This window comes from Salvelinus sp. IW2-2015, linkage group LG1, assembly GCF_002910315.2.
Source record: "Salvelinus sp. IW2-2015 linkage group LG1, ASM291031v2, whole genome shotgun sequence".
Lineage (NCBI taxonomy): Eukaryota > Metazoa > Chordata > Actinopteri > Salmoniformes > Salmonidae > Salvelinus > Salvelinus sp. IW2-2015.
Window position 1 is genome coordinate 2,521,286 of NC_036838.1, and position 10,453 is coordinate 2,531,738.

Below are 10,453 nucleotides of genomic sequence, written 5' to 3' on the forward strand. Positions count from 1 at the left end.
AGAAAGTAAAATAATCTTTAATGTTTTTTGTAAATGCTGCCATAAACATGAAATTAACAATAAAAGATAAACCCAGGCAAACCCAGATACCAAATACAATACAGATAAACCCAGAAGATAACTGGTTAAAAGTAGGCACATGCTTTGTGAGAAACTCATTTCTGTTAGTCATGATTTTCAACATATTTTGATATTCTAAATGTGTATGAAAAATCATAGCAATAGCCCATTATGCAATGGAGACTGTCCTTTACACAGTAGCCTATTATCAAATGAAACAATAATCTCACTTTTGATGTTTTGATTTATTCCTCTAGTTCATTCGTTGCTGTCCGCTGGTGTTGGAGTGAAGAAAGGAGCATTCCTTTTCGCCACAGTAATTGAACTTAAGTCAGAGGAATTTTCCACTCAGAATACACAAAACACTGTAAACAAACCCATATCACTTTCTGTGCCGGTCACCTGACCAACTGACACTGTGTTAAAACCTACATCTACAGGCACAGATGGAAACAATGGGAAGTATCACCACTGGAGAACTGTCTTGTCATTGATATAGAGAGAACTTGACATTTGCAGAGGAGAATACTTACCAGACAGCATGATCCATGTTTCAAGAACGCCCAAGTTCTCCACTTGTGGGACTATAAGTTTAGACCCGTCTCCTATGGAAACAACCACTGACCAGGACAGGACTTGAGCTCAGCGCCAGACACAGAAGACCCAGGTCCATTCCTACTACAGCCAGAGGAGCAAAAAGTATGGCTAGAGACGGCGACAGATGAGAACTTTGTCAGGCCACGCTCCAGGTCTTTTCTATAGTTACGAGACGTCTGAGCTCCACAGAGAAGGGAACTTTACCAGGTCCAACGCCATGAGGCGAGATCCAACTCCCTGGAGAGAGTGGGGACAGGAAGACGAGAAGTAGTGCGATGGAATCAGGGGATCATGGCTCGGCTCAACAAGAATCCAAGTCCAACACCAACAAACACTTGCCATGCAGAGATCTCAATGGTATGCAAATTACATATGTTTAAAAGTGTCCATTTATGTTTATCTTGACAATTATGTTTTTTTTTATTTTGCCATATCCTATGTTATATGAAGAACAGAGGGGAGAAAATGCAGAATATGCACAAACACAGTGTACTTAATCCAAAACAAAATGTTAGCTGTGGATGGACACAGACTATACAATTATATTAATAATAATTTATTAATAATTTTTTATTTTTCTTCTTCCTCTCTCCAACAGGCAGAAGAGGCAGTCTGAAGGGTGTCCCCATGATGACCATCTCTGAATCAGAGAACTGGGGAGATCAGCTCCTGTCTGGATGAAGTATGCCAGTTTGTGACTGGGAGAAGATCGACCCTGAACTTCAGAGCGCTACCAGAGGATCCTGAAGTCGGACACCAGGAGCTGAAGACCATGGGTCGATCAGGTTCTGGGCCATGCCCCATACACTAAGGGCCAAGGCCTATTATCATATAATTCATGGTATCAACTGCAGTCCATCCAACTCGGATCGAGATCGTTACCAGGATGTGGCCAAGAGCTCTTCGGGGGCAGAAGATGAGCACACCGTTCCCTGAGTACATGGATGATGGCGTGATCCCAGTACTGCTATGAAGCTATCAGAGAAAATGGTTCAGATGATCAAATCATGAATCAATTATTTTAGTCATTAAACTTTGATAGAAGAATTGAAGTTATCATGCTTTTCCAATATTGCATGTACATTATGTTTGATTCATACATGATAACATAGCAAGTTTTTGTTCTTCTTCCCACCCCAGGTACTGCCTCAACGAAGCTGGTCTCAATTCTGTCAAAAAGTCCTCCTCTGCATCGGCAAGCTCACTTCCCGGACATCAACTTCTGCCCAATCCTCCCAGCCTTGGTGGCTCTCCTCTGCATTTCAGCGAAGACGAAGCTGAGTGCTTCCACAGCATCTGCCGCCTATCGCCTACAATGACCCCAACAAGCGTTACATCGACCAGACATTCCTCACCTACCGGGCCTCCTGCATGACCTTCGGCGACTTGGCCAACAAGTACTGCCGCGGCATCCGCAAGCTCATCGCCAGCTCCCACCAGAACTCTTTGAGTCTACTCGATTGGATCATGTGGATCTTTGCCGACCTCCCCTTCACATACGCTATAGGTCCTGGATGTCTATCTTCTGGAGGGTTACAAGGTCTCTACAGGGTGCTCTGGCTCTTCTCAGCTTGTACAAGGTCTCGTTTCGTCTCGTGTCGCCGATGGAGGACTTCAGGCGAGACATGAAGAGTTTTGTGGAGAACGCTGGCGCGTCACTGTACGGGGAGAAGCTGCTGGAGAGGGCTTCAGATCCACTGCCACGCGGAGGGAGCTCAACCTACTGTTCAACGCTAACAAGGCTCCTCATGCAGAAGCATCAGTATCCACCAGAAGCGGTGAGGCTGTTGGTCAAGGTTCTTCGAGAAATGTTTCTACTCTGTTGAACATGCTAATTGTCCACTCTCTGTTAACGCGAAACAAAAGATAGCAAGCCATCACCAGTTCAGCCATATTCCTCATAGGACGATTATGACAGATTACTTCCAACCACTTTGGTTATAGAGATGCTACAGTTGTTCTACCAACTATACCTAGATACTATATCCTTTTTGAACTATAAACAGTTTACAAATCTTTACTTTCTGGTTCTTTATGTTATCTGTCTGTGAAGATACACTTCAAAAAAATATTTACATTCTCAAACTGTTTCTGTTCATCCATAAAGCAGTCGTCCAGGTAGTGGATTTTGACAGCTTCAGCTCCAGAGCTGTCACAGGGACAGAGATAGGATTGTCTGGCTGGATCCCTGAACGCTTTGCCCTCTTCAATCCCAAAAGGCTTATTCAGCACCAACGAACATGGCCGAAGCCTGGCCTCGTAAGTGACTTTTATTCACTATTTTACATTAGTAGTGGATCAAGTAGTGAAATATATACATTCAGCACCCAGAACTGTCTACAGTAAATACAACAGCCAGAGCTGTATAATGCCTTAGGTTCAGTTTCATAATAATGAATGGCTGTATTGTTAGTAATCGTAGCATTTTGCCCTTACGGTGCATGACCAAATGTGTCTCCAGTTTCGTTGGGCGGGAACAGTTCCTTGGCATCGGTTAAACAACAGTTATTCATGTCTCTAGAACTGTTCTGTTGGTCTTGTCAGGAGAAAATGTGCGTAGATATATTTCATCAGTCACTTGCAAATCTTTTAGAAATGCTCTGAATACCTATTCAAATACTGGCTGTTGTCTCGTCATTAGAAGCTCGTTCAAACGCTTGAAACCGGCCAATAGTTATTTTTCTCTACTATGACGGAATTCTATGCTGTTGACTCCCTTGTCACTGGCGCTGACACGTACCTGCCTCAGCAGACATGCTTTTAATTGGTTCTAGCCATACACAGGGTGGTCGTGACAGGATGCGATGACCCCAATTAAAGTCTGACCCTGACTAGGACGTGACCCATCGAGTGAACTTTGAACTTTCACCCCACTAAAAGACATCTTCCAGGGCTGGGATGTGAATAACCGTTGTCTAAAAACATTACAAGTTTCATTGCTATTTTTTACTGTGAGTGGCTTATTTTTTTCTTCTCATTTAAAGATTTTATTTCCGTGTTGAGGGGCATGAGCCAGGTCTTGCTTCTGAAAACTGTGGATGAAGAGGTGAGTTTACAGTAGCAGAAAACGTGTTGTTGTCTTCTTTTTTTTACAGTCCACCTAGATTCTATGCAACCTTCTTACCTCTGTGTCACTCCACAGGTCTGTGTGCTTCTGCGAACGAGGATTTGATTGAGCGGAAAAAGTATAATTCACGAAGAAACTGCGTATTTTGACTGGGGAGAGCTTCTTTTTTCTCACGTGAGAGAAATTACCATCTCAGATCTGAAATAGCATGATTTTTTGTTTTTCCCTTTGATTTAGATAAATGTTTAGAGTAAAAAATTCTGGTTGAATATCTTACTGATCGTCTGCTAGAAGAACACAGCTCCATTCCTTTTCCATGTAATCAGTCAATGCAGGCACTTAATTGTTACATTGTCTTAATTCTTGTTCTTTCACTTCGTCGCAGGCCATGGAGCGCTACCAACGGGCTGTGGTTCACAGTTACGGCAAGAGACAACCTTCTCCAGACTGTCGGCTGCTCGGTCTGAGGTTACACTTCCCTCTGGGTAAAAGAGGACTCCTCCTCTACCACACTCTCACCACCTCTACTACCAACCACACCACCCTGACCCGTCCATCGGGACCTCCAGGCCCAGCTAACCTTGACCTCCTCCTTCACCACCGTCCTCCCCGAGACTCTCTCCCCTCACGCCAGACGGGCCCAGGAACAGGGCCTCCAGTTCATCGCCGGAGACCACGAACAGGCATAGTCGATTGGCTACTCTCATATGTTTAGGCTAAAGTGTTTGCTGTTCAGAGTTCGTCGCGGTAGAGGGTCACAAGAGTGATCAATTAACCTTCTGAAACCCGGATAGGCTGATTTGTTTAACGGAGCATTCCTTCAACGGTACAAGAGGTTTTTGCAGCGAACTTCTGACGATGGTGGTAGGGAAAACAGCTTAGGGTTTCCACATGGCATATTCTTTGTATCCACCCTTTGTATTCTTTGTGTTGATGTCAACATTACTGAGAACGTGCAGCAGCTAGAAGGGGCTGCTGTTATTACTGTAAACTTCAATGCTACATCTTTTACAGTGAGGGCGTGATGTGTTTGTGTCTCGCAGGTGGCGATGGGTCACGCTCTCTGCCTCCAGTCGGCATGGGTGATCTGTGAGGGGGGCTTACACAGAGCGATGTGACACCTTCGAGAGCGCCCCTCTCTGCAAAGAGACACTTCAGATCCAGTCCCTGGAAGTGGGGGGAATTCAGAACTCGCATCTCGTTCTCACAACGTACTTCTCTTACTGTCACTTGAAAGAGGATGCCTACATATGGTTTCCGCCCTCTTATATAGAACGGTTCGCCTAATTCCGTTGTCCTTTGATTAGACTGCTAACTTTTCCTTTTATTAATGTGGTGTTGATGACCAATGACCCATAGGCTCAATTAACACAGGGTTTTTCAGTGCATTCGAAAGTATTCACACTGCTTGACTTTTTCCATATTTTGTTGACGTTATCAGCCCTTATTCTATAAATCAATCAAATTAATTCCCCCCCCCTCATCAATCTACGACGCATAATGAAAGCAAAAACAGGGGTTTTTTATATATTTTTGCAATTTATCAAAAATAAAAAACTGAACTATACATTTCAAAAGTATTCACACCCTTTACTCAGTACTTTGTTAAAGCACTTGGCAGCGATTACAGCCTTGAGTTTTCTTGGGTGACGCTACAAGCTGTGGCACAACCTGTATTTGGGGGAGTTTCTCCATTCTTCTTCTGCGATCCTTCTCCAGCTCTGTCAGGGAATGGTATGGGAAGTAGTGATGCACAGCTGTTTTTAGGTCTCTCCAGTGAGTTCGATCGGGTTCAAGTCCAGGCTCTTGCTGGGCAGTCAGAGGCATTCAGAGACTTGTCCCGAAGCCACTCCTGGCGTTGGTCTGGCTGTGTGCTTAGGGTGTTGTCCTGTTGGAAAGGTGAACCTTCCACCCCAGTCTGAGTTCCTGAGCTTTCTGGAAGCAGTTTCATCAAGGATCATCTTCTGACTAGTCCCTCCAGTCTCTGACGCTTAAAACAATCCCCACCAAGCACGACTACCTGCCAGTCACCAGTGTTCACCGTAGGGCATGGTGCACAGCTTGGCATTTAGGCCAAAGATTCATTTTCATCAGGCCAGAGAATCTTGTTTCTCAAGGTCTGAGAGGTCCTTTCGGTGGCTTTGTGCAACTCCAAGCGGGCTGGTCATGTGTCTTTTCCTGGCTTCAAGCTGGCCCACTCTACCATAGATGCCTGATTGGTGGAGTGCTGCCAGAGATGGTTGTTCCGTTCTGGAAGGTTCTCCCATCTCCCAGAGGAACTCTGGAGCTCTGTCAGAGTGACCATCGGCTTCTGTCCCTCCCTGACCCAGACCTTCTCCACCCGATTGCTCAGTTTTGCCGGACGGCAGCTCTAGGAAAGAGTGTTTGTGGGTTTCAAACTTCTGTCCATTTAAGAATGATTGGGAGGCCACTGTGTCTGTGGGGCCTTCAATGCTGCAGAAATTTGGTACCCCCAGACTGTGCGCTCGACACCAACCCTGTATTCGGAGCTTTGCTGACCATTCTTTGACCTCATGGCTTGGGTTTTGCTCTGACAATGCACTGTCAACTGTGAGACTTTTATATAGACAGGGTGTGTGCTTTCAAAATCCTGTCAATCAATTGAATTTACCACAGGCGGACTCCAATCAAGTTGTAGAAACATCTCAAGGATGATCATTGGACAACAGGCATGCAACCTGGAGTAATTTTGAGTCTGCATAGTCAACGGTCTAATGCTTTGTGTAAATTAGTTTTTCTGCTGCTGTCCATTTTTTAATGGCATTTTGCGAAAAAAAAATCCTAGCCAAAGCCTGTTTTTGTGTTGTAGAGTTGGATGAGGGAAAAAGATATTGAATCAATTTTGAGAATAAGGCTGTAACGTAACAAATCTGGAAAAGTAAAGGGGTTGAATACTTTCAGAATGCACTGTATTTGAATTGTTGCGATATTTGTTTGTTGATCAGTCATATACTCTGATGAAATGTTTTATATTGTACTATATTAATAGGATTGCCAAAGGGAGGATATACGGTATATCTACACAAAATACTCTGATTTCAAAAGTGAAAAAAAGAAAGTATTCATTATTCATTAGAAAAAACACCAGCAATATTCGTTGATAGAAGTATTCAAACCCCTGAGTCAATACATGTTACAATCACCTTTGGCAGCTTATTACGCTGTGAGTCTTTCTGTGTAAAGTCTCTAAGAGTTTTGGACACCGGATTGTACATATTTGCCGTTATTCTTTAAAAAATGTGTACAAGCTCTTCAAGTTGTTTGTTGCATCATTGCTATATGCGCCATTTTCAAGTCTTGTCATGGGATTTCAAGACGGTTTAAGTCTGAACCTGTAACTAGGCCACTCAGAAACCTTCAATGACATCTCCAGTGTATGTGTTGCCTTGTGGTTTTTAGGTTTTGTCCTCTTGAAAGGTGAATTGGTCTCCCAGTGTCTTGGAAAGCAGCTGAACCAGGTTTTTCCTAGGAATTTTGCCTGTGCTTAGCTCCTATTAACTTTCTTTTTTATCCCCCCCAAAAACTCCCTAGTTCATGGCGATGACAGCATACAATTAACATGACTGCAGCCACATCATGTTTGAAAATATGAAAAGAGTGGTGTCAGTGATGTGTTGGTGTTGAGATTTGCCACAAACATAATATTCAGGACAAAAAGTTAATTTCTGTGCCACATGTTTTGGACAGTATTATTTAGTGCCTCGTTGCAAAACAGGATGGCAGTTTTTTGAATATTTTTTAAAATTCTAGTACAAGCTTCCATGTTACTCTGTCATTTATGTTAGTATTGTAGATGTATGTTGTGTGTTGATCCATCCCTCAGTATCTCCTATCACAGCCATAGAAACTCTGTAACTGTTTTCCAAATCACCATTGGACTTGTGTATTGATACCTCCATCCAAAGTGTTTACATTAATAACTACACCAGCTCAAAGGGAATTCCATGTCTATGTTGTTTTATACCCAACTACCAACTAGGTGCCCGTCGTTGTGAACGATGGAAGACCTCCCTGGTCCTTTGTGGTGATCTGTACTCTAAATGCACTGGCTCGACCTGAGGCACCTTACAGATAATTGTATGCTGTGGGTACAGAACATGGGGCATTACAGAGCCGAGTGGAATCCATGCCAACTTATTTTTGAACGTTTAAGCCATTTTTACTCCTGAACTTTTTAGGCTTGCAATAAGAAAAGTGTTGAAATTACTTTATTACTCAAGCACTTTCAGCTTTTCATCTGTTATTAATTTGTAAACATTTCTAAAACTGGTCTTCTGTCTTAACCTAGCTCCCTGGCTAGCTCCGCTGGCTATCTCTGGCAGTACCAATCCATAGAAATTAGGAATTAGCAATACTAGAATGGACATGAACCTTCTTGATGATGGTAATATAAAGTTGCAGACATTTTTGGTAAGGGAGTGTGGTCAACCATGTTTTGCCAATGCTCTGATAAGAGTGTATAAAACATGAATTTTATACGATTATCTGCACTGTACGTTGTTAGCTAGCTAACCAGACAGTTTTTAGAGGAGTATGGCATCCATACGTTTTCTAAACAACTGCAAATATGCAACAATCCATTCAAACAACTCAGTTGGATGATAGGACTTAGACACAAATTGTAATTGCAAACAAGTACGATATTGGTTATCATATAAAACAACATTTGAAAGGAAAGATTAACACTAGACATGTATTATGTCTGTTTTATGTTATAGCTATTTTATACAGAAATGTTATACAGCCTGTCCGTTTCAAACGTTATTTAATAATTATATGACAATATTTTAGGTTGACAACACTATTTTACATAATTTCTGGCATATCATTTGCCCTTACTTTTAGTTCCCTCTAAGTAAAAAGCAGGAATATGCATCACCTAGCCTTTAACGTCATATTCATTCCAGATCGTTTTGGAATTCTTCCCTGACCACAATAGCTTCCATTTTCACTCAATTCTGGATCTTTGAGTCTTTCTAATTTTTATCGGATCTCTAGGCCTTTCTGAATTTAAGGATTCTAGCCATGTCTAGATGGAATACCAGTTCGTGCTTATAGCTAACCCTTACCCGTAAACACTTTTCCTAAACTGCTACGTTAATATCATACCTGCTGTGTAAGTTTTCTTAAACCTGTATACGAAAGTCAATTTTGACAAACCTGAAACTCTTCTAGCAAAACCGATCTATATGGACAATCAACTCCAAAAAGACGCCCCAATGTTTCCTCCGGCTGCCTGGACAACTACTACATCACCATAAACTGACCCAAAACTAATGGTAGGCTTAGCAACGTTTGTCTGTATGGGCAAATGAGGAGAAAGATAGCTGTGAGCTCGAGAAGATTTTAACAGGCTTGAAGACTTAAGGTGCATATTGTTGATCATGGCTGAGATGCACAAAGAGATTCCACGGCTTGAGCTGGCAGGATGTAATTGGTTCAACGGTATTGCTAAAATAGTCCTCCAGCCTATTTAGCTAGCTAACCTATTCAGCCGAGCTAACATATTCAGCTGAGCTAACGCAAGTTATCTGGTAACCAGTAATACTAACGTTAGCTTAACGTTATTGTTGGCCATGAGTGTATATGGCTTGTGTCACTAGGATCAGGGCATCTATGTAGCTACTAGCTACTAACGTTTCTGTTGCTTGGCCAGTGGGGGTTTTCAGCTGGTTGTCATCTTTTCAATGTCTAAATATAACTCAATTATTTGTAAGGGACTGTTCAGTTTAGGGAAAGTATTTGGAATTTCTTCAAAACTCTAGTCTTTGTCAATCAATTCAAATCAAATTGAATTTATATAAGCCCTTCTTAGATCATCTGATATCTCAAAGTTGCCTGACAGAACCCAGCCCTAACACCCCAAAACAGCAAAGCCAATTGCAGGTGTTAGAAGCACAGTGGCTAGGAAAAACTCCCTAGAAGCGACAAAACCAAGTAAGGAAAAACCTTATAGAAAGAAAGGGGCAACCTGCTATGAGGGGTGGCCAGTCCTCCTCTGCTTGTGCCGGGTGGGAGATCTTACAGAACAGGCCTAAGATGTCAAAATGTTCGATAAATTACTCAGCATGGTGAAATAATAATATCACAGTAGTTGTCGAAGGTCGCAAAGGTCACCACCGCACCGTCAGGCAGTAAAATGTCAGTTGGCTTTTCATAGCCGAATCCAATAACGCAGCTGGGTGCGCGATATCTAAATTTAAAGGAGTCTCGAATTATTGCTTGCCTGAGGTAGAGTCCCTTGATGATAAGCTGTCACCACACTACTACCAAGACGAGTTGTGTGTCCATCTGTATTTCTTCGTGCGTCATTACCACCACAAAGCGAAGCTGGCTCTAAGACCGCTCTCAACCACTCTATAAGGCCATCAGCAAAGTAAGAAAATGCTCACAAAGCGGCGCTCCTAGTGCCAGGGGACTTTAATGGCAGGCAAACTTGATAAATCCTCAAAAAAAAAGTTTTATTTTTTTTGTTTTTTTCCAAAAAAAATGTATGTTTGTTTTATTTTGTTACCCAGCATTCACAACAGGGGAAAAAAATCCTAGACCGACTTACACCCCTAACCCAGACACTCCACACCCAGAGATGCATACAAAGCTCTCCCCACCCTCCCATTTGGCGAAATCTGACCATAATTCTATCCTCCTATTCCTGCTACAAGCAAAACCTAAAAACAGGAAGTAGCAGTGATCGCTCAATACGTAGAG

General features: G+C 42.6%; 1 protein-coding gene and 1 pseudogene across 3 annotated transcripts in view; one reads left to right on the forward strand and one right to left on the reverse strand.

The window, feature by feature from the left end:
- stx8 (syntaxin 8) overlaps positions 1-10,453 on the reverse strand; it is an 84,005-nt gene that overhangs the window by 67,045 nt on the left and 6,507 nt on the right. The gene's annotated exons all lie outside the window — the stretch shown is intronic.
- Positions 602-4,817, forward strand: LOC139028304 (TBC1 domain family member 24-like; annotated as a pseudogene).